Raw genomic sequence first — 27,061 nt, forward strand, 5'->3', positions numbered from 1 at the left:
GTTATACAGCTCTTAGAATATGACACAGAGACAAAATAATTGATAGATAGGAATAGCAGCTAACATCCTCTAGTTAATATAATGGAAGCATTACATTGTGTGACTCGAATACTTTCAAAGGAAAGCTGATTTTAAGGTAAACTGACTTGCCAAAGGATACGATTGATGTAATTATACATTGTGGAGGTAAATGCCACTCATCATCACTTGAGTCCCTGAAAAAGCTGCTATTCTCACGTAAGGAATGTACCATGACTCTGAGGTTAATTGCAAAACTAGGACACACTTTTTAATTGAGGGGCATTGCCTGTTTGGAAACTGGTGTCTAGCTAGGAACACAAGTAAAAGGTGTTGGGGGAAGAACTGTAACATTACAAAGGAATATCTATTTGGGATGCAATGTATCAACTGCGGTCCTATGTTAGCAAAAACATCTGCGCACAGGGCTGTCAGGAGATTGCTAAAAATTTACCAACAGTGACTAATCACGTCTAAGTAAAACCAACTGACTAAATTTATAATAGCACTCTTTGCACCATTTCCTTAGGAACTGTGGCCTTAGTTTAAAAAAAACATAGATTGATCTATATCACATACAACCACAAAGTCGAAAAGTGACAGAAATGGTCAGAACAAAAACAAGTGAAAAAAAATCTGAATATAGAAGGTTCAGAAGCACCATATAATGGTTTAGAAAACAGACCACACTCAGAATCAGGTATGAGGGAACAGGGTGCACAATACACAGGCCAGCTGGTATTGACTCAGGCTCAATATTTACGCTGCTGTATCATTTTAATCATGCAAGCGTGCAGCCTGTGCAATCTGCCACTTACATGCAGTCAGCACCTCTTAAACGGGAGGTACACTCTGGCTGCAGACATCAGGGAAAGAATTGCAAGCAGAGATATGACTGAAACAAGTGCAGAGAGAGCACCAAGATTCTTGGATGCTGCCTTGGAGGCCTTGGTGCAGACATTTGACAGAGTAAGGGACATCCTCTTTCCTCTAGGGGACAGGAAACCCTCCAGGCATCAACTCCACCGGCAATGGTAAGTGCAGAATATGTCAATGGCAGGAGCTGGGCACCCAGGAAATGGCTGCAATTCTGGAAGAAGATCAGTGCCTCACTAGAGTTGTCAAGGTATGCTCACACCTCCACCACTTATAGCCTCACTAATCACAAGACTCATAAGACTCTCCTCCTTCACTTCCCTTCATTCTCATACAATCACTGCACCATGCTTCAATACACCTCCTGCTCATGCACTCCCCACTATTACAACACTCACTCGCACTTGCACATTGGGAGGCCCCACATGTTTCAGGGCCATAAACTTTTAGGGCAGAGAAATATTTTGGAAGTGGTTTCTCCAAGATGTGCTTCCGGCAAGCACCACTCCCTGCTGGAACATATTACACATCAAAGGGTTCAGATGAAGTCATTGTGAACAATAGACTCCTACAGTCATATTTTTTAAAGTTGATCTCCACACTGCTATTGTAAGACATGATTTGAACTGCAGTAATATCAGGTTTCATTTCAATGTAGAGTTGCAAACACAGCATGTATGTAATAAGCTAACCATCTAGGACTAAATATGCTAGGTGTCATATCTGCTTTTCCTTCAAGGGCATTAAAATTTTCATGTTATTTGTTTATTTTATTTTATTTATTTGTTTGCTCTAGATTTGTCTATTCAAACACTGTCCTGGCTCACCTCTCACCTATCACCCTCTGTAAACATGAGCACATCCAAAACGCTGCTGCCCATGTCTTAACTCACACTAAGTCCCATTCACCCAGCACCCCTGTGCTCACTGACCTACACTGGCTCCCAGTTAAACAATGCCTCAATTTTAAAATTCTCATCCTTGTTTTCAAATCCCACCATGGCCTAGCCCCTCCCTATCTCTGTAATCTCATCCAACCCTACAACCCCCCGAGATATCTGCACTCCTCTAATTCTCACCTCTTGAGCATCCCTGATTTTAATCGCTCCAGCATTGGCAGACATCCCTTCAGCTGCCAAGGACCTAAGCTCTGGAATACCATTCTTAAACCACTTTGCCTCTCTACCTCTCCTTCCTCCTTTATGATGCTCTTTAAACCCTACCTCTTGACCAAGCTTTTGGTCAATTGCCCTAAAATTATGTGTCAAATTTTCCTTTATAATGATTCTGTGAAGCACTGTGGGATGATTTGTTACATTAAGGGCATGATATAAATACAAGTTGTTGTATGATTATAATTCATTTTTGCATTACATGGGGGAAGATTTCCTATAAGCAATATGCGGTAAAATAACCTGCTATTTATAAATAGGTTAACATTTTGATTTCATGCAGCACACAATGGAAATATTCTATGCCATCATGATTTTCATCATCAACATCTCCCTTCTCCTCCATTGTGCAGATGGATCCTTTGAGCAACTTTGACAAACTGGCTGTCGATCAACTGTGGAAGCAACATAATTTTTTATTAGTTAATTTATGACTGTTAATCACTTTTTTTACAATTCGATAGTTCCAGAAGAAATAAAATTAGCAATTAGAACTTACTTCAATAACAGCAAATGATTATGGAGGCAGAATTTTATCATCAGAGATTTGCAAATATCACTATTGGTTTAATCTATTTTGAAAAAGTTTGTTAGTGTTGTTATGTTATTACTTATTTATGATTAGCTTCTATGAAAGTATATACCAGAAAACAGAACTATATCAGACCCAAGGTATGTCATTAATTTCTCCCTCATGCAGAAGTTTAAAAGGCTTTAGATATTATGTTATATGGTCTTACTAGTGATTTCTTTCTTCCCTCCAGTCCTGGTCATCACTTATAAAACACTGGGGGCTAAATTGGATAGGCTCCAAAAGACTGGTGCAGTGATTAACCTGCAGGTCAACTTCATGCTGCCAGCTCAATTGAATTATCTCTGTGTCCAGCCACCACTAACTGTGCTGTTGATTGGCTGGATGCATCAGCAGGGGACCAATATTGTGAGTGACCAGCATCACTGCAAGCTAGTTTGCACCTCTTAAAGGGGAGGTGCATTGTGGCTGCAGCAGGTACTGAGAATCATAGTTGAAGAGAATCTGACCTGGGAAAGATTGAGGAATGGTACAAGAGGGGAGAGAGCTGGCTCCAAGGTTTTTCGATGCTGCATTGGAGGTCTTGGTAGAAGAAGTGGAAAGGAGGAGAGATGTCCTGGAACCACAGGGGATCATCCAGCTCTCCAGATATATAGTCAAAAGGCAGTAGGAGCAGATAGCTGTGGAGATCAATGCCAGGAGTGAGGCCCAGAGGACTTCTGAGGCAATGCCACAAAAAAGTTCAATGACCTCACATGAGTGGTAATGGTCAGTGAATGCATCTTCAAATGCCTTATCCTACCAACTGCACCACTAGCCTCAAACACTGCTCAATTCACCACAGTCCCATCACTCACCTACCAACAATCTCTATCAATCAGTCCTCATATCCAGCATTCATAGCTTCACTTCACCTTCACACACTTAGCACTGCTACAAGCCTCACACTCACATTCAGTTCGTGCACATGCTGCCAGTTATTCAACCATGACAGCTGCATCAGTTAAACAGATTGCATGACACTCACTGACATACTTCCCTCTCTCTTGAAGGGCAAGGTTGTGCACAACCAGAGGCAGCAGGAGCTAACCAGAAGGGGGAAGTGTGCCTGCATATCCTAAATCCCATGGAGGAGATGGTATTGGCCATTGTTGGAATGCCAGATGCTGAGACTGTGAACAAAGAACAAAGAAAGAACAAAGAAAATTACAGCACAGGAACAGGCCCTTCGGCCCTCCAAGCCTACGCCGATCCAAATCCTCTATCTAAACCTGTCGCCTATTTTCTAAGGGTCTGTATCTCTTTACTTCCTGCCCATTCATGTATCTGTCTAGATACATCTTAAAAGACGCTATCGTGCCCGCGTCTACCACCTCCGCTGGTAATGCGTTCCATGCACCCACCACCCTCTGCGTAAAGAGCTTTCCACGCATATCCCCCCTAAACTTTTCCCCTTTCACTTTGAACTCGTGTCCCCTTGTAATTGAATCCCCCACTCTGGGAAAAAGCTTCTTGCTATCCACCCTGTCTATACCTCTCATGATTTTGTACACCTCAATCAGGTCCCCCCTCAACCTCCGTCTTTCTAATGAAAATAATCCTAATCTACTCAACCTCTCTTCATAGCTAGCGCCCTCCATACCAGGCAACATCCTGGTGAACCTCCTCTGCACCCTCTCCAAAGCATCCACATCCTTTTGGTAATGTGGCGACCAGAACTGCACGCAGTATTCCAAATGTGGCCGAACCAAAGTCCTATACAACTGTAGCATGACCTGCCAACTCTTGTACTCAATACCCCATCCGATGAAGGAAAGCATACCGCATGCCTTCTTGACCACTCTATTGACCTGCGTTGCCACCTTCAGGGAACAATGGACCTGAACACTCAAATCTCTCTGGACATCAATTTTCCCCAGGACTTTTCCATTTACTGTATAGTTGACTCTTGAATTGGATCTTCCAAAATGCATCACCTTGCATTTGCCCTGATTGAACTCCATCTGCCATTTCTCTGCCCAACTCTCCAGTCTATCTATATTCTGCTGTATTCTCTGACAGTCCCCTTCAGTATCTGCTACTCCACCAATCTTAGTGTCGTCTGCAAACTTGCTAATCAGACCACCTATATTTTCCTCCAAATCATTTATGTATATCACAAACAACAGTGGTCCCAGCACGGATCCCTGTGGAACACCACTGGTCACACGTCTCCATTTTGAGAAACTCCCTTCCACTGCTACTCTCTGTCTCCTGTTGCCCAGCCAGTTCTTTAGCCATCTAGCTAGTACACCTTGGACCCCATGCGCCTTCACTTTCTCCATCAGCCTACCATGGGGAACCTTATCAAACGCCTTACTGAAGTCCATGTATATGACATCTACAGCCCTTCCCTCATCAATCAACTTTGTCACTTCCTCAAAGAATTCTATTAAGTTGGTAAGACATGACCTTCCCTGCACAAAACCATGTTGCCTATCACTGATAAGCCCATTTTCTTCCAGATGGGAATAGATCCTATCCCTCAGTATCTTCTCCAGCAGCTTCCCTACCACTGACGTCAGGCTCACCGGTCTATAAGTACCTGGATTTTCCCTGCTACCCTTCTTAAGCAAGGGGACAACATTAGCAATTCTCCAGTCCTCCGGGACCTCACCCGTGTTTAAGGATGTTGCAAAGATATCTGTTAAGGCCCCAACTATTTCCTCTCTCGCTTCCCACAGCAACCTGGGATAGATCCCATCCGGACCTGGGGACTTGTCCACCTTAATGCCTTTTAGAATACCCAACACTTCCTCCCTCCTTATGCCGACTTGACCTAGAGTAATCAAACATCTGTCCCTAACCTCAACATCCGTCATGTCCCTCTCCTCGGTGAATACCGATGCAAAGTACTCGTTTAGAATCTCACCCATTTTCTCTGACTCCACGCATAACTTTCCTCCTTTGTCTTTGAGTGGGCCAATCCTTTCTCTAGTTACCCTCTTGCTCCTTATATATGAATAAAAGGCTTTGGGATTTTCCTTAACCCTGTTTGCTAAAGATATTTCATGACCCCTTTTAGCCCTCTTAATTCCTCGTTTCAGATTGCGCCTACAATCCCGATATTCTTTCAAAGCTTCGTCTTTCTTCAGCCGCCTAGACCTTATGTGTGCTTCCTTTTTCCTCTTAGCTAGTCTCACAATTTCACCTGTCATCCATGGTTCCCTAATCTTGCCATTTCTACCCCTCATTTTCACAGGAACATGTCTCTCCTGCACGCCAATCAACCTCTCTTTAAAAGCCTCCCACATATCACATGTGGATTTACCTTCAAACAGCTGCTCCCAATCTACATTCCCCAGCTCCTGCCGAATTTTGGTATAGTTGGCCTTCCCCTAATTTAGCACTCTTCCTTTAGGACCACTCTCGTCTTTGTCCATGAGTATTCTAAAACTTACGGAATTGTGATCACTATTCCCAAAGTAGTCCCCTACTGAAACGTCAACCACCTGGCCCGGCTCATTTCCCAACACCAGGTCCAGTATGGCCCCTTCCCGAGTTGGACTATTTACATACTGCTCTAGAAAACCCTCCTGGATGCTCCTTACAAATTCTGCTCCATCTAGACCTCTGACACTAAGTGAATCCCAGTCAATGTTGGGAAAATTAAAACCTCCTATCACCACCACCCTGTTGCTCCTGCAGCTTTCCATAATCTGTTTACATATTTGTACCTCTATCTCACGCTCGCTGTTGGGAGGCCTGTAGTACAGCCCCAACATTGTTACCGCACCCTTCCTATTTCTGAGTTCTGCCCATATTGCCTCACAGCTCGAGTCCTCCATAGTGCCTTCCTTCAGCACAGCTGTGATATCCTCTTTGACCAGTAATGCAACTCCTCCACCCCTGTGGCCAGTGGTAGGGCTGAAACCATATGGGCGGCACAGTGGCGCAGTGGTTAGCACTGCAGCCTTACAGCTCCAGGGACCCGGGTTCGATTCTGGGTACTGCCTGTGTGGAGTTTGCAAGTTCTCCCTGTGTCTGCGTGGGTTTTCTCCGGGTGCTCTGGTTTCCTCCCACAAGCCAAAAGACTTGCAGGTTGGTAGGTAAATTGACCATTATAAATTGTCACTAGTATAGGTAGGTGGTGGGGAAACATCGGGACAGGTGGGGATGTTTGGTAGGAATATGGGATTAGTGTAGGATTAGTATAAATGGGTGTTGATGGTCGGCACGGACTTGGTGTGCCGAAGGGCCTGTTTCAGTGCTGTATCTCTAATCTAAATCTAATCATACCTAATCCTCCTTCTCATATCCCACTTGTCCCTCATCCCGTGCTTTCTTATAATTCACAAACTGCAGATGGTGTAAGAATGCATCTCTTACTTTCCCCCTCCCTTCACCACACTACAACCCTATCCTTGTGTCTTTTTCCTTTCACCCGAGGTGCAACCAGACCAGGCAGTGGAGGAACAACAAGAAAAGAGTGATGATGAAGACACAGCACCATCTCATGATTTCACACTCACAGCCACCAACGCATATACTGACACTGCACATATCTCAAAGGATACATTAGAGGAGGGATCTGCACATGCTGAGAAACTGGACATGAGTAACCTGCAGCCAGGGCAGGAGACAAGGATACTGCAAGTGCCAGTTCACCAGAAGACGAGGTCATACACGGGTTCCGCTGCAAAGGATTCAGATGAGGACTTCGATGGGGCAGCCTACCGAATAAAGCTGATAGGTATACACATCAAAATGCTTGGTACATTGGGAAGTCTGCCAGAAAGACTGCATTGAACATCAGTGAGCATGGAGGAGTCTAGCACCAACTTGGCAAAGGGATTTGCACAGAGCTTAGAGTCCATCCTTTTTAGCATGGAACTGGTGTTCAACTCTGTTCTCGTGCCTGAGGATCCAACAATGACACAGTATCTGATGACCGATGTTGCAACTTCCCTTGCAACACATACAACAGCCACCCAACATCTGGGTGCTGCTGTGGAAGCTCAGACTGCTGTCAGTCAGGGTGATCTTGCTGCCATGCAAGCTCGGACTGCTACCATCATGGCTACAGATTACAACTTGCAAAAGGACTTCCAGTGTGTCACAGCAGACCAGGAATCTGTCCTCCAACAAATTCCTAGGATTGTTGAGGCTCTTCCCAGAGGAGTGGCAGTGGTTCCATGGAGCACAAACCTCTCAGGAAGACAGCATTCACCCTCCCACCCCTGCCACTCTGCCAGTGCACTTGCTGTTTCCTCTCAGCCAGCCAGCTCACACTGCTACCTTCTAGGCCGAGAGCTGCTCTAGGTCACCCTGCATGGCCTCCTGCAGGCTCCCTGACCTAAAATCAACAGCCTTTTATAAAATCATAGAATATTTACAGCACAGAAAGAGGCCACTTGGCCCATCGTGTCTGTGCCAGCTGGGGAAAAAAGAGCCACCCAGCCTAATCCTACTTTCCAGCATTTGGTCCGTAGCCCTGCAGGTTACAGCACTTCAGGTGGACATCCAGGCACTTTTTAAATGAGTTGAGGTTTTTTGCATCTACTAAGCTTTCAGGCAGTGAGTTCCAGACCCCCACCATCCTCTGGGTGAAAACATATTTCCTCATCTCCCCTCTAATCTTTCTACCAATCACTTTAAATCTATGCCCCCGAGTCACTGACCTCTCTGCTGAGGTAAATAGGCTCTTCACCTCCACTCTATCCAGGCCCCTCACAATTTTGCACATCTCAATCAGATTTCCCCTCAGCCTCCTCTGTTCCAAGGAGAACAATCACAGCCTATCCAATCTTTCCTCATAGCTACATTTTTCCAGTCTTGGCAACATCCTTATCAATCTCCTCTATACCCTCTCTAGTGCAATTACATCCTTTCTGTAATCAGGTGACCAGAACTGCACACAGTATTCAGGTTGTGGCCTAACTAATGTTTTTTTTTCATTTGTTCATGGGATGTGGGTGTCACTGGCCAGGCCTGTATTTATTGCCCTAACCGTAATTGTCCTTGAGAAGGTGGTAGTGAGCTGCCTCTTGAACCACTGCAGTCCTTGGGGTGTAGGTACACTAACAGTGCTATTAGGAACATAGGAGCAGGAGTAGGCCATTCGGCCCATTAGGCCTGCTCTGCCATTCAATACGATCATGGTTGATCATCCACTTCAATGCCTTTTTCCCACACTATTCCCATATTCCCATAGGGCGGCACAGTGGCGCAGTGGTTAGCACCGCAGCCTCACAGCTCCAGGGACCCGGGTTCGATTCCAGGTACTGCCTGTGTGGAGTTTGCAAGTTCTCCCTGTGTCTGCGTGGGTTTTCTCCGGGTGCTCCGGTTTCCTCCCACAAGCCAAAAGACTTGCAGGTTGATAGGTAAATTGGCCATTATAAATTGTCACTAGTGTAGGTAGGTGGTAGGGAAATATAGGGACAGGTGGGAATGTGGGATTAGTGTAGGATTAGTGTAAATGGGTGGTTGATGTTCGGCACAGACTCGGTGGGCCGAAGGGCCTGTTTCAGTGCTGTATCTCTAATCTAATCTAATCTAAATCCCTTTATGTCATTGATATTTAGAAATCTGTCAATCTCTAAAGGAAGGGAGTTCCAGGTTTTTGACCCAGGGACAGTGAAGGAACAGCAATATAGTTCCAAGTCAGGATGGTGTGTGACTTGGAGGGGAGCTTGCAGGTGGTGGTGTTCCCATGCATCTGCTGCCCTTGTCCTTCTAGGTGGTAAAGGTCGCTGGTTTGGAAGGTGCTGTCAAAGGAGCCTTGGTGATTTGAGAGTTGTTGGAGCTGCACCGATCCAGGCAGGTGGAGTGTATTCTATCACAGTCCTGGCTTGTGCCTTGTAGATGGTGGACAGGCATTGGGGAGACAGGGGGTGAGTTACTCGCTGCAGGATTCTCAGCCTCTGACCTGCTCTTATAGCCACAGAATTTATGTGGCTGGTGCAGTTAAGTTTCTGATCAATGGTAATCCCCAGGATGTTGATGGTGGGGGATTCTGCGATGATGATGCCATTGAACGTCAAGGGGAGATGGTTAGATTCTCTCTTGTTTGAGATGGTCATTGGCTGGCACTTGTGTGGCACAAATGTTACTTGCCACTTATCAGACCAAGCCTGGATGTTGTTCAGGTCTTGCTGCATATGGACATGGGCTGCTTCAGTATCCGAGGAGTCGCGAATGGTGCTGAACATTGTGCAATCATCAGCGAACATCCCCACTTCTGACCTTATGATGGAGCGAAGGTCATTGATGAAGCAGCTGAGGATGGTTGGGCCTAGGACACTACACTGAGGAACTCCTGCAACAATGTCCTGGGGCTGAGATGATTGACCTCCAATAACCCCAACCATCTTCTTTTGTTCCAAGTATGACTCCAACTAACGGAGAGTTTTCCCCTGATTCCCATTGACTCCAGTTTTGCTAGTGTTCCTTGATGCTACACTCAGTCAAATGCTGCCTTGATGTCAAGGGCAGTCACTTTCACCTCACCTCACCTCACCTCTTTTGTCGATGTTTGGACCTAGGGTGTAATAAGGTCAGGAGCTGAGTGGTCCTGGGGAACCCAAACTGAGCGTCAGACAGCAGGTTATTGCTGAGGAAGTTCCGCTTGATAGCACTGCCGACGGCCCCTTCCATCACTTTACTGATGCTTGAGAGTAGACTGATAGGGCGGTAATTGGCCAGGTTGGATTTGTCCTGCTTTTTGTGTACAGGACATACCTGGGCAAATTTCCACATTGCCGGGTAAATGCTTGCGTTGTAGCTGTACTGGAACAACTTGGCGAGGAGTGCAGCTAGTTCTGGAGCACAAGTCTTCAGTACTATTGCCGGATTGTTTTCAGAGCTCATAGATCTTGCAGTATGCAGTGCCTTCAGCCATTTCTTGATATCATGTGGAGTGAATCGGATTGGCTGAAGACTGGCATCTGTGATGCTGAGGACCTCGGGAGGAGGCTGGGATGGATCATCCACTCGGCACTTCTGGCTGAAGATGGATGCAAATGCTTTAGCTTTGTCTTTTGCATTGATGTGCTGGGCTCCCCCTTTGTTGAGGATGGGGATATGTCAGTTGTTTAATTGTCTACCATTCATGACTGGATGTGGTACAGCTTAGATCTGATCCGTTGGTTGTGGGATCGCTTAGCCCTGTCTATTGCATGCTGCTTCTGCTGTTTGGCATGCAAGCAGTCCTGTAATGCAGCTTCACCAGGCTGACAGCTTATTTTTAGGTATACCTGGTGCTGCTCCTGGCATGCCCTCCTACACTCTTCATTGAACAAGGGTTGGTCCCCCGGCTTGATGGTAATCGTCGAGTGGGGGATATGCTGGGCAATGAGGTTACAGATTTTGGTTGAGTACAATTCTGCTGCTGCTGATGGCCCATAACGACTCATGGATGCCCAATTTTGAGTTGCTAGATCTGTTCAAAATTTGTCTCATTTAGCACGGTGGTAGTGCCACACAACATGATGGTGGATACCTTCAATGTGAAACCAGGATTTCATCTCCACAAGAACTGTACGGCGGTCACTCCTACCAATGGTTTCATGGACAGATGTATCTGTGACAAGTAAATTGGTGAGACAAGGTCAAGTAGGTTTTTCCATCTCGTTGGTTCCCTCACCACCTGCTGCAGACCCAGTCTAGCAGCTATGTCCTTTAGGATTCAGCCAGCTCGGTCAGTAGTGGTGTTCCTGAGCCACTCTTGGTGATGAACATTGAAGTCCCCCACCCAGAGTACATTTTGTGCCCATGCTACCCACTAAGTGCTTCTTCCAATTGGTGTTCAACATGGAGAGGCATTGGGGGGGGTAACCAGCAGGAAGTTTCCTTGCCCATGTTTGACATGATGCCCTGAGACCTCATGGGGTCCACAGTCAATGTTGAAGATTTCCAGGGCAACTCCGTCCCGACTGTATACCACTGTGCCGCCACCTCTGCTTGGTCTGTCCTGCTGGTGGGACAGGACATACCCAGGGATAATGATGGCAGTGTCTGGGACATTGTCTGCAAGATGTGATTCCATGAGTATCACTATGTCAGGCTGTTGCTTGACTAGTCTGTGGGACAGCTCTCCCAATTTTGGCACAAGCCCCCAGATGTTAGTAAGGAGGGCTTTGCAGGGTCGACGGGGCTGGGTTAGCCATTGTCGCCTCTGGTGCCTAGGTCGTGCCAGGTGGTCAGTCCAGTTTCATTCCTTTTCTGAGACTTTGTAGCAGTTTGATACAACTGAGTGGCTTGCTAGGCCATTTCAGAGGGCATTTAAGAGTCAACCACATTTCTGGGGTCTGACCATGTAAGGACGGCAGACTTCCTTCTCTAACGAACATTAGTGAACCAGATGGGTTTCACCCAGTAGTCAGCCGCTGTTTTGTTATGATGGCTCAAATTCAAATGGCAGTGCAGACTGGCACAGAATGAAGGCATCATGATACAACAGGACAATGTTTGAGTGGTGCTTTTGCTCATCAGTTTTGCCAAAGGCAAGTTCGAAGCAATTTCGAGGCTTAAACATGGCTTATAAATGGCGAATTCTGGGCCCTTAATATTGGATGGTACAAAGTGTTCAGAAAAGATAGGGAAGGAGAAAAGGGAGGTGGGATGGCAGTACTGATTAAGGAATACATTGCAGTGTTGGAAAGGGAGGATGTCCTTGAGGGGGCAAAGACAGAATCCATTTGGTCAGTGTTGAGAACAGAGTATTAGTCACCTCCTTGATGCAGCAATGGGCTGCTGCCTGGGCCACACCACACATATTCCCAGTGGATCCCTGGAAAGATCTGGCAGTGAAAAAGTTGAGTACCATGGTGATCTTCAGGGCCACGACCATTGGGTGTCCACCAAAGCCCGTGGGTCCCAGCTTATCCTGCAGCATGGAGCATAATTCGGCCTCCCCAAGAGCCACAGTCTTTACTGACACTGCCACTCAGACATTTGAAGATAACTGAGGCAAGACCAGTATACTCTCTGCCACAAATAGGTCCTTCTTAGTGCGGTCGGCTGCTGTAGTCAATTTTTACCAGCTTTCTCAGCCACTGCCTGACCCTGCCTCCCTCTGAGTCTCTGCCACGCAATGTGGGGATCTACGAAGACTGGGTGTATGAGACACAGTCGAGCTGGCCAACATCGTTCCCCCCCACCCCCAACCCAGTCCTGTGTGCTGTCCCTGAAGAGACAGGACTTTACCTTTGGAACCTTTCACTTGCCACTCCACTCTGAACATGGACTAATGCCCCTCAGCGTTCACCCTCGCAGAGATTCCACCATCCGAGACAAAACCCACTCTTGCCACGTGGGCTGCAACCCCTCTGCGCCCACCCTTGCCTCAAGGGTTGCACTGCTGTCAGGCAATGGATGCTGCACCCCCAAGTTCCTCTTCCTGCATTCATCCAATATTCCCCATGCTGCCTTTCTGTGACGGCACTGAAGTCTTGCCTCGGTGCCGCCACCTTTAAACAACCTGGGATCTGAAAGCATGTGATCGCCATCACCGTTCACTAAACTGGAAACCCCCAATAAAATCCAAGTCAGGCTTATGCAAATACATGGTAAATACCATTTTAGCAATTGTAATTTCCGCCCTGCGGCATCCGAGTGGTAACGCTGCCTTGGACCTTTCCCGCCCCTGACAAAATCCAGAACTGATGTCATGACCATAGAACCATCGAACCATAGAAAAATTACAGCACAGAAGGAGGCCATTCAGCCCATCATTTCTGTGCCGGTCGAAAAAGAAAACTAGCTGCCCAATCTAATCCCACCTTCCAGCACCTGGTCTACAGCCTTACAGGTTACAGCACTTCAGGTGTATGTCCAAGTACCTTTTAAAAGAATTGAGGGTTTCTGCCTCCACCACCAATCCAGGCAGTGAATTCCAGACACCCACCACCCTCTGGATGAAAACTTTTTCCTCATGTCTCCTCTAATCCTTCTACCAATCACTTTAAAACTGTGCCGCCTGGTAATTGACCTCTCCGCTAGGGGAAACAGGACCTTCCTGTCTACTCTATTTAGGCCCCTCATAATTTTGTACTCAATTAAGTCACCCCTCAGCCTCCTCTGTTCTGAGGAAAGCAACCCTAGCCGATCCAATCTTTCCTCATAGCTGCAATTTTCAAGCCCTGGCAACATTCTTGTAAATCTCCTCTATACTCTCTCCAGAGCAATTATGTCCTTTCTATAATGTGGTGACCAGAACTGTACACAATACTCGAGCTGTGGCCGCACAAACGTTTTATACAGTTTCAGCTTTACATCCCTGCTTTTGTATTCTATACCTCGTCTGGTTTCTGGACGAGCACATCCCCTCCTGATTTTTCAGCCCCCCCATGCCTTCACTCCCACTCCTGCTGGTTGAATAAAATTCAGCCCTTTGACTCTAAACTGCACTGCAGTACCAAGGGTAAGATGCATTGTTGGTGATGAAGTTTTTCAAATGAGACATTAAACCAAGGTCCCATCTATCTGTTCTGGTGGCCGCAACCCTTGCCTGCAAAACACCAGTGACTGCACTTCACAAAAAATTAGTTGGCAGTGAAGTGCTTTGGGACATCCTGAGGATGTGAACAGCGCTGTATAAATGCAAACACTTCTTTTAAAGAATCATTACGCTTCAGATTAAAAACTTTTTGGTGTCGGATCTCAGCTGTTACATTTCAATAGGTTGTGAGCTACAAACCTGCCAAGAATTTTTGACTGAGTTGTATGACGCAGATGAACTCCCAGAGTGGAGCAGTTCCAGATACAGCTGAACTTTGATCCACGTATCACTGATTTGCCTACAGCTGTTTTACTGTGATCGGATTTCTGTGAAATACAAGTCATAGTCAAATCTTTCAACTTAACAATGCATGGAGCAATAGTGTTTATATTCTACAGCAACGACAACTTGGATCTATATAGTGCCTTTAATGTAGTAAAACATACCAAGGGGTTTCATAGAAGTGTAATGAGGCAAACTTTGACACAAATGAAAAGGAGATATTAATTCAAGTGACGAATAGCTTTGATAAAGAAGTAAGTTTTAAGGAGGTTCTTAAAGGATGAGAGAGGTGAAGAAATGGAAAAGTTTAAGCACAAATATTATTGGAAAATAATGACATTTTCAAGTGGAGTGACTGAAATTTGGATGGTTAGTATTTATAAGAAACAATACATCATTCAGAAATATTTTATCCCCAGATTTATTCTCCCACCAAATTTTGCAAGTTATTTTGTCCCTCCTTGTTAGACTTGTGTTGTACCGCTTGCCATTCCCCAACTAAGATAGCAGGGAATTAACCAACTGCCTATATTTAGCAACTGCCACTCTTAAATTACCTGTACAACATCACATGGCATTAATGCAGGACAGTCCTCATGATACTATACGTAAGTGTAATATTTGTGTCATGAATTCTGTATTATATTCTACGATACACCCTGTATCGTTCCATTGAATAAGGGCAGGTTTTACCAAATATTATAAAGAATAACTCGTTAAACTGTATTCAAGGCAACAATTACAACTCAGTGTTGAGGTGGTTTGTTTTCATGTTTCCTGATGCCACCCCAACATCTTAAAATGTTACTGCTAATAGCCCTCAAAGCTCAGGAAACAGCTCTTGTACTTAATCAATAGTGCTGTTTCCCTCAATTCCTTTTGATAACACTACCAGGCACAGGTTGCTCCTTCTGGAACAATTTTCTAGGTCTTCTTATTTGTTTTCTTGTTTGCTACAATTACTTTCAATACCAGGTGAGGTTGATGCATCTCTTCTGATTCCATGATTCTGCTTTTCCCAATATTTTTGCCATCTAATTTACATGTTGCATCAACTCCAGTTTCCATATCACAAGCATCCAATCTTAGCCGAGCTGCAGCTCCCCAGTCTGAGAGACCAACTGAATATTATTATCTCTTTTTTCTTCCTTCTGTACTGTTTCCCTAATTTGCAGATCCAGCAGAGGAATAGTGTGTGGCTGCTGAGTCAAATGCTTTGTTCTCAAAGAGGATTTCCTGGTTTTCACAGGAACACCACTCAAAATACTCCAGCATCTGACATGACACCAGCACAATGCACCTTAAATTAAACTGAGTTTTGTGTTGACGATTGATGCTAACTTCTACATACATGTCAACTATCTGCATTTTGTACCCGACAGTGCAAATAAAAATCTATGGAATATCAAACTTCACAGGATCCCCGAAGGTCATCCATGAGTCAGTGTAGCTCTGTTTTTCTGTGTACTTACAAACTTGCTGCTCTATTTTCTGCACTGACAGAGAGGAAGAGAGATGCTTCAGATCTGACCAGAAGTTTTTCATTTGAGTTGTAAAAATATTAAATTACCGCTGATGCCAGGCAATCACCCTCCCTCCAACATAAGGTCAGAAATGGGGATGTTCACTGATGATTGCACAATGTTCAGCACCATTCATGACTCCACAGGTACTGAAGCAGTCCGTGTAGAAATGCAGCAAGGCCTGGACAATATTCAGGCTTGGGCTGATAACTGGCAAGTAACATTCAGGCTGCACAAGTGCCAGACAATGACCATCTCCAACAAGAGAGAATCTAACCATCTCCTCTTGACATTCAATGGCATTACCATTGCTGAATCCCCCACTATCAACATCCTGGGGGCTTACCATTGGACAGAAACTTAACTGGATCAGCCATATAAATACTGTGACTACAAGAGCAGGTGAGAGGCAAGTAACTCACCTGATTTCCCCAAACCAGCCCACCATCTACAAGGCACAAGACAGGAGTGTGATGGAATACTGTCCACTTGCCTGGATGGGTGCAATTCCAGCAACACAAAGAAGCTCGACACCATCCAGGACAAATCAGCCGTCTTGATTGGTGCCCCACTCACCGCCGTAAGCATTCATTCCCTTCACCACTGATGCAAAGTGGCAGCAGTGTTTATCATTTACAAGATGCACTGCAGCAACTCACCAAGGCTTCTTCAACAGCACCTTTCAAACCCACGACCTCTACCACCTAGAAGGACAAGGGCAGCAGACACATGGGAACACCACCACCTGCAAGTTCCCCTTCAATTTACACTGTCCTGACTTAGAACTATATTACCCGTTCCTTCACTGGCGCAGGGTCAAAATCCTGGGACTTCCTTCCTAACAGCACTGTTGGTGTACCTACCCCACATGGACTATCGCAGTTCAAGAAGGCAGCTCACCACCACCTTCTCAAGGACAAATAGGGATGGGAAATAAACACTGGCCTAGCAAGCGATGTTCCCATCCCAAGAACAAATAAAAAAAAGTTCTTTTTAGACCATAGAACAAACTTGGGCCCTTTGACTTTCTTCAGAGTTTTGGCCAATGTTGTTCCCCTGCTCTGATGGAGTTTGCACCACTTGGCTTATCGGGCACAACCTTATTGTAGCCAGCCCGTTGCCTTACCCAACCCTTACCCGATCCTATAATAGATTTCACTCCCTGCTTGCTGCCTTACTGACTCAACCCAGCAGCCACTGCAGTTCTGTTTAAGTTGTAAAGCGCAAGTGACCAAGTCACTTGTTCTGCATTTTGAACTGGCTTTGTCTACCCTCTGTTCACACTGACAGCATGGAAAGACTGATAGTCATTTTACTTCTACGCCCTTTTGTTAAAATTTAAATGGGGTTTCTTTCTCAATTGAGCGATCTGGAAGATACCACATATAATGGAAGATTTCTGCATATCATGCTGATCTTGATGGTCAGAATGTTCTATTCAGTGTGTTGAATTAATGGCAGAAGGGTTGAGAGCCAAAGGACACAGATTTAAAATGACTGGCAAAAGAATCAAAGGCGACATGAGGAAAAACTTTTTTACACAATGAGTGGTTAGGCTCTGGAATGCACTGTCTAAGAGCATGGTGGAGGCAGATTTAATTGTGGCTTTCAAAAAGCAATTGGATAAGCACCTGAAAAGAAACAAAATTGCAGGGCTACAGGGAAAGGGCAGGACTGGAACTATCTATATTGCTCATGCAGCGAGCTGGCACGGCCAAAAGGGACTGAATGGCCTCCTTCTGTGCTGTAACTATTCTATGATTCCTTGATTCTAACTATGTGTGCTCCGTGCAGAACCATATAATCTTACTGCACAGAAAGTGTCAAATGCTCCATCAAGTTTGTGTTGGTGTTTTACTCCACGTGGACCACCTTGTGTAATCCAACTTTCTTGCTGAGTATTAAATATACTCTTTAACATTCCTCTTGCTTTTTAAGTAAAAGTTCCCTTTCAAAAGTACTTCTGGATACTGCTCGAACAATGGTTTGTGGGAATAAACTTCACATTCTAACAACAGAAAATGCTGGAAATGCTCAGCAGGTCAGGCAATACCTGTGGAAAGAGAAACAGAGTTAAAGACCAGGATTTTACTGGCAGCCACGCAGTCCCGATATCAGGACTGAAAGCAGGTGCTATGGCCGCGTGGGCAGGGGCCAAGTTGCAAACATGATATTCTCAGGATTAGCCAATTAATGGCCTGCAGGCACAGAATCACAGAATCGTTACAGTGCAAAAGGAAGCCATTCAGCCCATCGTGTCCGCACTGCCTCTCTGAAAGAGCAACTCCCTCAGTTCCATTGCCTTGCCTTCTCCCTGTAACTCTGCACATTCTTCCTTTTCGTATAACTGTCTAATTCCCTTTTGAACACTTCAGTCGAATCTGCCTTCACCACACTCTCAGGCAGCGCATTCCAGACCTTAACCACTCGCTGCATGAAAAAGTTTTCCTCGTGTCACTTTTGCTTCTCTTACCAAATACTTTAAATCTGTGTCTGCTCGTTCTCAATCGTTTCACAAGTGGGAACAGTTTCTCCGTGTCTACTCTGTCCAGACTCCTCATGATTTTGAATACCTCTATCAAATCACTTCTCAGCCTTCTCTTCTCCAAGGAAAACAGTCCTAACTTCTCCAATCTATTTTCACAACTGAAATTCCTCATCCCTGGAACCATTCTCGTGAATCTTTTCTGTACTCTCTCCAATGCCCTCATGTCTTTCCTAAAGTTTGGTGCCCTGAATTGGACGCATTTCTCCAGCTGGGAACGGATTAGTGTCTTATACAAGTTCAACATAACTTCCAGCCAGTGAGGTGATGCGGAAAGAAGTTCCAGCTCATGCAATACTGGTGCCATTTTTAAAAGGCAGCCAGCAGTACTGCACATGCAGCATCCCTGGAGGGAACAACGAGGGAGTCCTGGTGACTGCACAAACTGATGAAATGGCCAAAGGCAGATCAAGGGTCACTCCAAGTTTCGACGATGCCTCCCAGGAGGTGCTTCTCCAGGCTGAAAGGACACAGAGGGAAGTCCTGGCTGCAGTGCTGAAAGAGACTCAATGGCAAGGTGAGTGCAGCACACAGCATTAAGCTTTCAGCCTTAAATGTGACTGCAGATGAATATGAGATTGGAGAACCGGTTGCCCACCCAGTTAGTGGAGATGCCCAGGCGTCAGCATTGGCTGTCAGATGCATGTCATTCTCTCTGTGCAGGACACCGATCAAGCAGAGGTGACTCCTGCACCGCCAGTACTGATTGGTTGCATGCAGAAGGCATGGCACCATGATGGACAGTCAGGCTACCACCAACATAGGAGTTGTGTATGCTTTTGATAGACAATAACAATGGAAATTTCTGTGCTTTCAGGAGAAGAAAGCTTATAATACAAGGAAATGTTCAAGAACTGGAGGCAGTGTGCCCTCCAAGGCCATCCTAAAGCCTTTTTTAAAATTCATTCAGGGATGTGGGCGTCGCTGACTAGGCCAGCATTTATTGCCCATCACTAATTGCCCTTGAGAAGGTGGTGAGCTGCCTTCTTGAACCACTGCAGTCCATTTGGGGTAGGTATACCCACAGTGCTGTTAGGAAGGGAGTTCCAGGATTTTGACCCAGTGACAGTGAAGGAACGGCGATATAGTTCCAAGTCAGGATGGTGTGTGACTTGGAGGGGAACTTGCAGGTGGTGGTGTTCCCATGCATTTGCTGCCCTTGTCCTTCTAGTTGGTAGAGGTCGCGGGTTTGGAAGGTGCTGTCTAAGGAGCCTTGGTGCATTGCTGCAGTGCATCGTGTAGATGGTACACACTGCTGCCACTGTGCGTCGGTGGTGGAGGGAGTGAATGTTTGTAGATGGGGTGCCAATCAAGCGGGCTGCTTTGTCCTGGATGGTGTCGAGCTTCTTGAGTGGTGTTGGAGCTGCACCGATCCAGGCAAGTGGACAGTATTCTATCACACTCCTGACTTGTGCCTTGTAGATGGTGGACAGGCTTTGGGGAGTCAGTGCAAGATTAAAGTAAGTTTATGTTCTCTTGGATGTAAGCCATAAGATCCCAGCTATTTTCTAACTTGCCGACTACCACCATTCTTTTTTTTTTGCTGCTATCTGAAAGGCCACGAGCAACATCACATAGCAGTTATGTGACAGGCAACTAAATATTTACAGACTATCCTAAGCTTCTCTTATGCTCTGCGCCTTGTAAAATTTACATACCAAAACGTCAAATGCCAAAAATGTGCTCTTTGACTGTCTTTGTGGTATTTTGTGCACTATATTACATCTCTTTTGTGGTCTGGTGTGGGGATTTGACATGGAAGTTGTGAGCGATGACAAACAAACCACAGTGTAAAGGATGTATATCAACTGCCAGAGAAAGAATAGCATTATTAACAAAATAAGTAGTAACAGATGGCAAACACACAGTTCCATAGGATAGCATCTTACCTGACAGCCGTCCACTAGTCAATTTTCCAGATGTAAGCTCGCTGCTTATTCAGGACCAGCAGGAATTAGAGTCATAGGTACAACCAGGAGTACTAGAACATAGCCCATTTGGAAATTCTTGACATTTACAATTAAGTCTTTAATAGAATGGAATCTCTCCTGTTACAGTAGGCAGACACAGCAGCCAGAACTATAGCTCTGTGTGCATTGATATATTCGATCATGCCCAATATGCTAGGGATGTCCAAATTGTTAAAGAATGCTTTACTGCTCTGTTGCGGATTCAGACATTCTACTGAGCATAGTAATGACAACTTGACAAATTACCATGCATCCCACTAATGGTAAAAGCTGCTCAAGTGAAGGTCTGAAAAATATCATTAGCATAAAAATGACCACCTTTACAGGTTCTCTCAAGACATAGCTGTTCTGAACCTCCTCATTGAATTTTAGATTTGCTTTTCCATTTTAAATCGAAATTCTGCACAAACGGCAGTTGTCAAACTGGTCAATAAAACTAAAACAAGGAGGTCTCTAAATTCCATGTGCCTCTTTATTATGTTTTAGGTTTTATGCAAGATTTGATTAGAAATTAATGTAATAAAATATACCTTTAATATCACTACGATCATTTTGCTTGTTGTATCTATTCAAAAAACATCACATATTCAAAGATAATATTGTCTTGTGTTACTGATTGCATTTTGTTAACTCTGCAAATTAATTCATAAGGAGATACCTAATATTCCAAGTATTGATTTTTTGTGTTTTTAAAAATTAATGCCAATTTGCTTGCTATTTACAAAAGTGAAGCAAAAGTTCAGAAAGTGTAATATAAATGCCAGTTAATATTCAGTAGATTGTAATATTATTGAAAGAGACATTTAGAAAAATATTCATTTGTGTTTAATTTGTCAGTCTCATTTCATAGGAAAATGTGAGATCTCTGTGCTGCTTTAATGCAATCAAAAACAAAATTAATACTTGTTAAGACATTGCATGAACTACTTTCTTGACAAAAACTCAATGCAAGATGTTAAGGCTTGTTCCAAAACAATTATGATAGTCACTGATAATGCTGACCCTTGTATATTATTGTTAGTGTAGTTCAAGCATTGTTTACAGATGTCTCGGTGTCTTTAGCCGGGAGTTTTCCCTCGGTGGACGGGAGTCATCCACCGACTGAAAAGTCGGTGCGAGTCCACTTCCACCTGGCCTGAGGATCCAATCCGCATTTTGCGGTTCCCCGGCCTTTAATTGCTCTGAGGCAGGACTTCCACCTGCTTGAGGTAGGAAGTTCCGCCTAATGGAGCTGCCGGCCAATCAGCAGGCCAGCAGCTCTTAGTCCCAGCAGTGCCACCGGGAGTAGTGGCCACTGTTGGACTGCAACCCAGCTTCCACAAGAAGATGTTAGGGAGCCCCGGGACCAAGGTAAGTTTTAGGCTCTATTTTGTCTTCTGACCTCTGCCTGTCACACCATCTGAATCGTTTTCTCAAAAGTGAGGTCATCTTTGACTGTAAGAGATCTGATTAAGAATCGTCAACTGTTCCCATTGTTATTCAGTCCCTTATCAACTCAGTTCTCCATACTCCCTCAGCCAGTCTGTACAAATCATTAATGAAAGTGTCCACAGATTTGCCCAGTTTCTGGATCCTTTTATTAAACTTTTCTCTATCCAGGTTCTTGTAGCTTCTTAAATTAAAGTATTTATTGAAAGCTTGTAAAACATCATCAAACTTGTCTGAAGCCTCATTGATGCCTTGTCTTACCATCATGTCATCAGCAATTGCACGCATAGAGTATAGTACTGTTTATTTGCTCTGCTTCAGATCTGGTATGTAGCTGAGAAGCTATTCTAAATCTTAGAAAGCATTTTCTCCACATCGACCAATTCTGTATCTGATTGGGTCTTTCTGAATTCTGGAAGCTTTCAGTCATCGTGTATTTTGATTCCATTTTTCCAAACTCTTTAAGATTCTCTTTCTTCTAAGAATTTTTTCTTTGCTTTAATGGAGGTGTTCCCACACTTTTTGGAGGCTTCCCGCTCTTTATGGGTGTTCCCGTACTTTTTCTCCACGGTCTGCTTGAGTAATGCCTGCTGACTTGCCCTTGTAAGGGATCAACTTTTTTTCCCATCTTGCCTGCCCAGTGCATTGTTAAACAATAAATGCACCCTTTCCAAAATGTTACTCACCTGATCCCCGACCATTATTCGGGTATTGTGACTTGCAGCCAGATCGCTGGACCTGGTTGTTGCTCACAGACTACCATGTTTCTGTGATGCAGACTGAATGCCTGCATGGCTGACTCACTGACTGTCCATGTCTTCCTTCAGCTACAGAGTAGCTTTGGAGGTCTTCGCAGTCTCCCTTCGAGATCTCCCATCTTTTTGGCGCTACTGTATAAGGTGAGGTCTTGGAACAATTTCTGGGTGTGTTCACCATTGCCACCAGGTTTATATTGTTGTTAGTGTAGTTCAAGTATTGTTTACAGATGTCTCAGAGTCTTTGCATAGCTAAATAGTAACTTGTTTATTTTATATACATAACTATATACACTCTCATTAAGCATGTCCAGCTAACACCTCTCATTATGCTTTGAGCTTCTTCCAAGCCCCTAATACTCATGTGACCATTACAACATCATCACTACAGTGGTGGGGGGGGGGGGGGGGGGGGGTTACTCTCACTGTCTCAAACATTAACCCTTTCTGACCCTTATACTACACTGACCACACGCATTATTTTCCCTTTAATGCAATAGCTCTAAATGCAAACATATTTCCAGTCATGAAATGGTTCTAACCCTGGCATTTATTGAATTGGGCTATAGTTTTTTTTAAGCTCAGGCCCCTTCGCTCCCCTGCCCCACCACAGCACACAGAAGCACTTCCATGATCTCCTTCCAGTGCCAGGGCCACCTGGCTTTCACTTCTCGGATTTTCACATCTGAAACAAGCCCAAGTGTATATAATACCAATTCAGAACTTCAGAACTTTTGTTTTAACAACAATAGGTCACACTCTGGGGAATATATACATTTTAAATAATTGTTTTAAATCACACAGTGTATCTTTGTTGGAGGCTTTTATTATGATTAGCATATACTTTCTTTCTTTCTTTGGCCTCCTTGTCTCGAGAGACAATGGGTAAGCGCCTGGAGGTGGTCAGAGGTTTGTGAAGCAGTGCCTGGAGTGGCTATAAAGGCCAATTCTAGAATGACAGACTCTTCCACAGGTGCTGCAGATAAAATTGGTTGTCGGGGCTGTTACACAGTTGGCTCTCTCCTTGCGCTTCTGTCTTAAATATGTAAGTCATCATATGTATTAGTAGATATTTTTCCTGGCCACAACCAACATGTGTGAAGTGTAAAAACTTCAATTTAGGAGGATCAGCTGCATCCCCTGTGGTAGTTTTGAGGATTAAATGCACCCCAAACCAATACTTTAAGAAGACTTCTTGTGCAAAACTGACCCATGCTTTTTAAATTAAATTTTTGCAACACTATGAAGACAACTAATTTTTTCCAGTAGAACTACAATTGCACAGTGCATCAGGCTAACTCAGGATTGGATCTCCCAATTTACAAAGGCATTGTATTTTCAGGACACCCTAAAGATGCAGCCTATCAAATTTAGTCAGCATTCAAAGCAGGGTCAAATCACCATCCTAGCAATGTCAACTTTCAATTTTTCTTTTAGCACTGTCTGGGAGTCATCCCTAGAGAAGTGACAGGACAAGATCTCGGTCCAACTGCCCCAGTATGGTTTGTCATTTGGCCTGGATTGATGAGTATAAAAGATTTGCCCACACACGGATATGAAATTCTGCATCAAGTATTCCTATATCCTCACTCACAGAACTATTTATATCTTGCAGTTTTGCATTCAAAAGCATACTTTTGCAAAACATACCTTTGATGTAGCAGATCCATTTGTCTTATTTTGGGACCATCTTCTGACCAGATCTGGATTCAGATCTGGATTTACATTCTGTAAATAAAAAGAATATTAAGATCGAATTATCTTCAATATGGAAATATCCAATGACAATACAGTGGGTTTCCAAACTATAAATCAATGCACAACACAGGTTTTCAGCAATATTTTCCAGATAAACTGCTGTAGCTGTAGTCTTGTATCCCTCTTTTATGCTCTTCCACTACACAACTGTCTTTCAGCTTGAAATCACCTTTGAAGTATTAAGTTCTAAGATATGTGTCAGTCCCCTTGGGGGTTAGGCAGTACACTTGGGATTCATGGTATTTCCTCTTTGTGCATTATTATAAAGCTTATGATGGGGGAGGGTGAATGATAAGATGTGTGAGTCACGGTTCAATTCTATTGATTAAACACAAACCCACATTTTTTCCATAAAATCACTGCTTTTTAGTGAATCTCTCTGGCCATTAAAACTTTGTAACATTATTTTCCAAAACATACACAACTCAGATGTAGCTTTGTTTCTATGTAGAGAATACACGCCATTTTCTTTCCAAGACCAAATAGCAGAATGTATGGATAATGTGAACCAAACCATACATTGTCCCTTTTTTTGATTGAATACAAGGCAATGATGAATGAAAACCAATGCAGGGAATAAAAATATCTGATGTGTAAGGACACGATTCATATTACTTTGACATGTGGCTTTAGATTGATTACAGAAAAATGAAATTTGTGATAATCCAAAAATGTTGAAGAAGGCCAGACTTGTTTTGTAACTGCATATTTTATTTTTTCTACATGATTATGCAAGGGTTCTTTGTTGCGCAAACAAGCTGGATAGCAATCCAAGGTAGAAGGAAGCCTTGTAACTCTCCAGATAAGATAATAGTTATTCTTAGGGTGGCTGTGGTCTTCATGTTTGTGTAGATTGCAGATGGGTGATCTTAATGTAAGAGAGCGTTACAAAGAGTGCAGTGGTGCACTTCCCTAAAACAGAGAACATCAAACCACAGAAGGATGCCCATTTCCCGAGCAGCTGTGGTTCATGGAAGTTTGGATACATTTTTCTGCCATTTCGACAAGCTTCTTGCTTCCTCTTTGTAACTGTTGAACTACTGTAATCAGCCATCCAAGCGCTAACTTCAGTCTAATCCCCTTCTGAACTCCTGTTCCCTGTTTTTACAAATACTATTATAGTATTTGCAGAACATTTGATTTATGGTTATAGGGGTTTATATGGTACTCTGGTTCTATTCACAAATGGTAATTCCTCTGCCCGATACTTAATGTGATGATTGATCACCTCAGTAATTTTTAAAAATTATTACATAGATGTGCTCCAGCAACACTGAAGCTTAAAATATTGGAACAAGGCAAAAGACCATTTTAGCTAAACTACAACATTTCATGAAATTCAAAATCCACCATTTCAAATAAATCACGGAGTTGGAAGGAAATCATTCAGATGTATGGAGTTTTCACTCAATAATCTTAATTAGTCAGTGAGAAATTTCCCAGAGTTTTAGATTCTGAGAGTTTAGGTTGTGTTTATTTGCCTCCTTCAGCAGCTGAATTAACCTGGGTAGAATCTAGAACAATACAGGTTACAGGGATGACTTTAAGAGAAGTGCACTTGCAAACAATAAGGATTGGAAAGTTGAGGCCATATTGATTGCCGCTACACAAGAGCAAAATACTGCGGATGCTGGAAATCTGAAATAAAAACAGTTCGGTATACTGTATTCACTGCTTATAATGTATTCGGCTCTACACTCGGGAGACCAAACGAAGATTGGGTGACTGCTTTGCAGAACACGTCCCTTCAGTCCGCAGGCATGACCCTGAGCTACTGGTCGCCTGTAATTTTAATTCTCCACCTTGCTCTCACACTACCCTCCCTGTCCTCGGCTTTCTGCAGTGTTCCATTGAAGCTCGGTGTAAACTGGAGGAACAGCACCTCATCATTTGATTAGGAACTTCACAGCCTTCTGAACTCAGCATTGAGTTTAACAATTTCAGACCGTAATCTCTGGCCGCCCTCCCATTTTGTTTCCTTTTCTTTACACGTTTCAGTTTTTCTCTTGCTTTTGCTTTTGCGCTTAGCTTACCTGCTCTAGGCACATCTTTTGTTTCTTTGTTTCTTTTCTTGCCCAGTGCCACTCCCTTTGGCCTTGCATGACTAGCTCTTCTGTCATTTAATCTCTCCTGCCTTCCACCCTGTCACAAACCTTCCCTTTTGTTCTATTTCCTACCCTCCCTTTGTTCAAAACCTATTGCATTTCTGATTCTGATGAACAGTCATCGACCTGAAACATTGGGCTGAATTTTCAAGCTCGTCACCGAGATTGGCAGCAAGCTTCAAAGATGGTGGGGCGCATGCGCGGGATTTATCTATGGAGCCGCCACGATATTAAATGCGGCAGCTCATTTACATGGCCAGGGCGGACTGCTGACCCCCCAATGATGTGGAGAGGGTGGGCGCTCCATCCCCGGCAATAGCATCCAACACCACTGCGCAGGCGCCGGCGTCTGTTTTAAAGGGCTTCCAGTCTTTACATTTAATTGAAATTTTTAAAGACACATTGCCTTAAAATTTATTAAAACTAATTAAATAAATGTTCCCAACCTTTCTCCCACCCTCCCAATACCTTACATTCCATTCATTGCCCTCTGTCCCCTCCCCAAATACTTACCTTGTCTACCTGACCATCCCCCCCACCCCGCACCCACCCCAAAGTTCAGAAACTTTTAACTTTACCCCTTCCCATCACCCCCTAGACAAATCAGGTATGTTTGAC

General features: G+C 44.2%; 1 long non-coding RNA gene across 2 annotated transcripts; it reads right to left on the reverse strand.

The window, feature by feature from the left end:
* LOC137383887 (uncharacterized) lies at positions 1–24,557 on the reverse strand. Of its 2 annotated transcripts, none has more exons than XR_010977486.1 (4): positions 24,508–24,557; positions 24,231–24,308; positions 14,276–14,403; positions 1–2,461 (listed from the first exon to the last, which is right to left on the reverse strand). It is a non-coding gene; the product is annotated as an uncharacterized lncRNA (long non-coding RNA). The 2 variants fall into 2 exon arrangements; XR_010977505.1 differs by lacking the exon at positions 1–2,461 and adding an exon at positions 3,688–3,770.
* Positions 24,558–27,061: the final 2,504 nt, after the last annotated feature.

This window comes from Heterodontus francisci, chromosome 1, assembly GCF_036365525.1.
Source record: "Heterodontus francisci isolate sHetFra1 chromosome 1, sHetFra1.hap1, whole genome shotgun sequence".
Lineage (NCBI taxonomy): Eukaryota > Metazoa > Chordata > Chondrichthyes > Heterodontiformes > Heterodontidae > Heterodontus > Heterodontus francisci.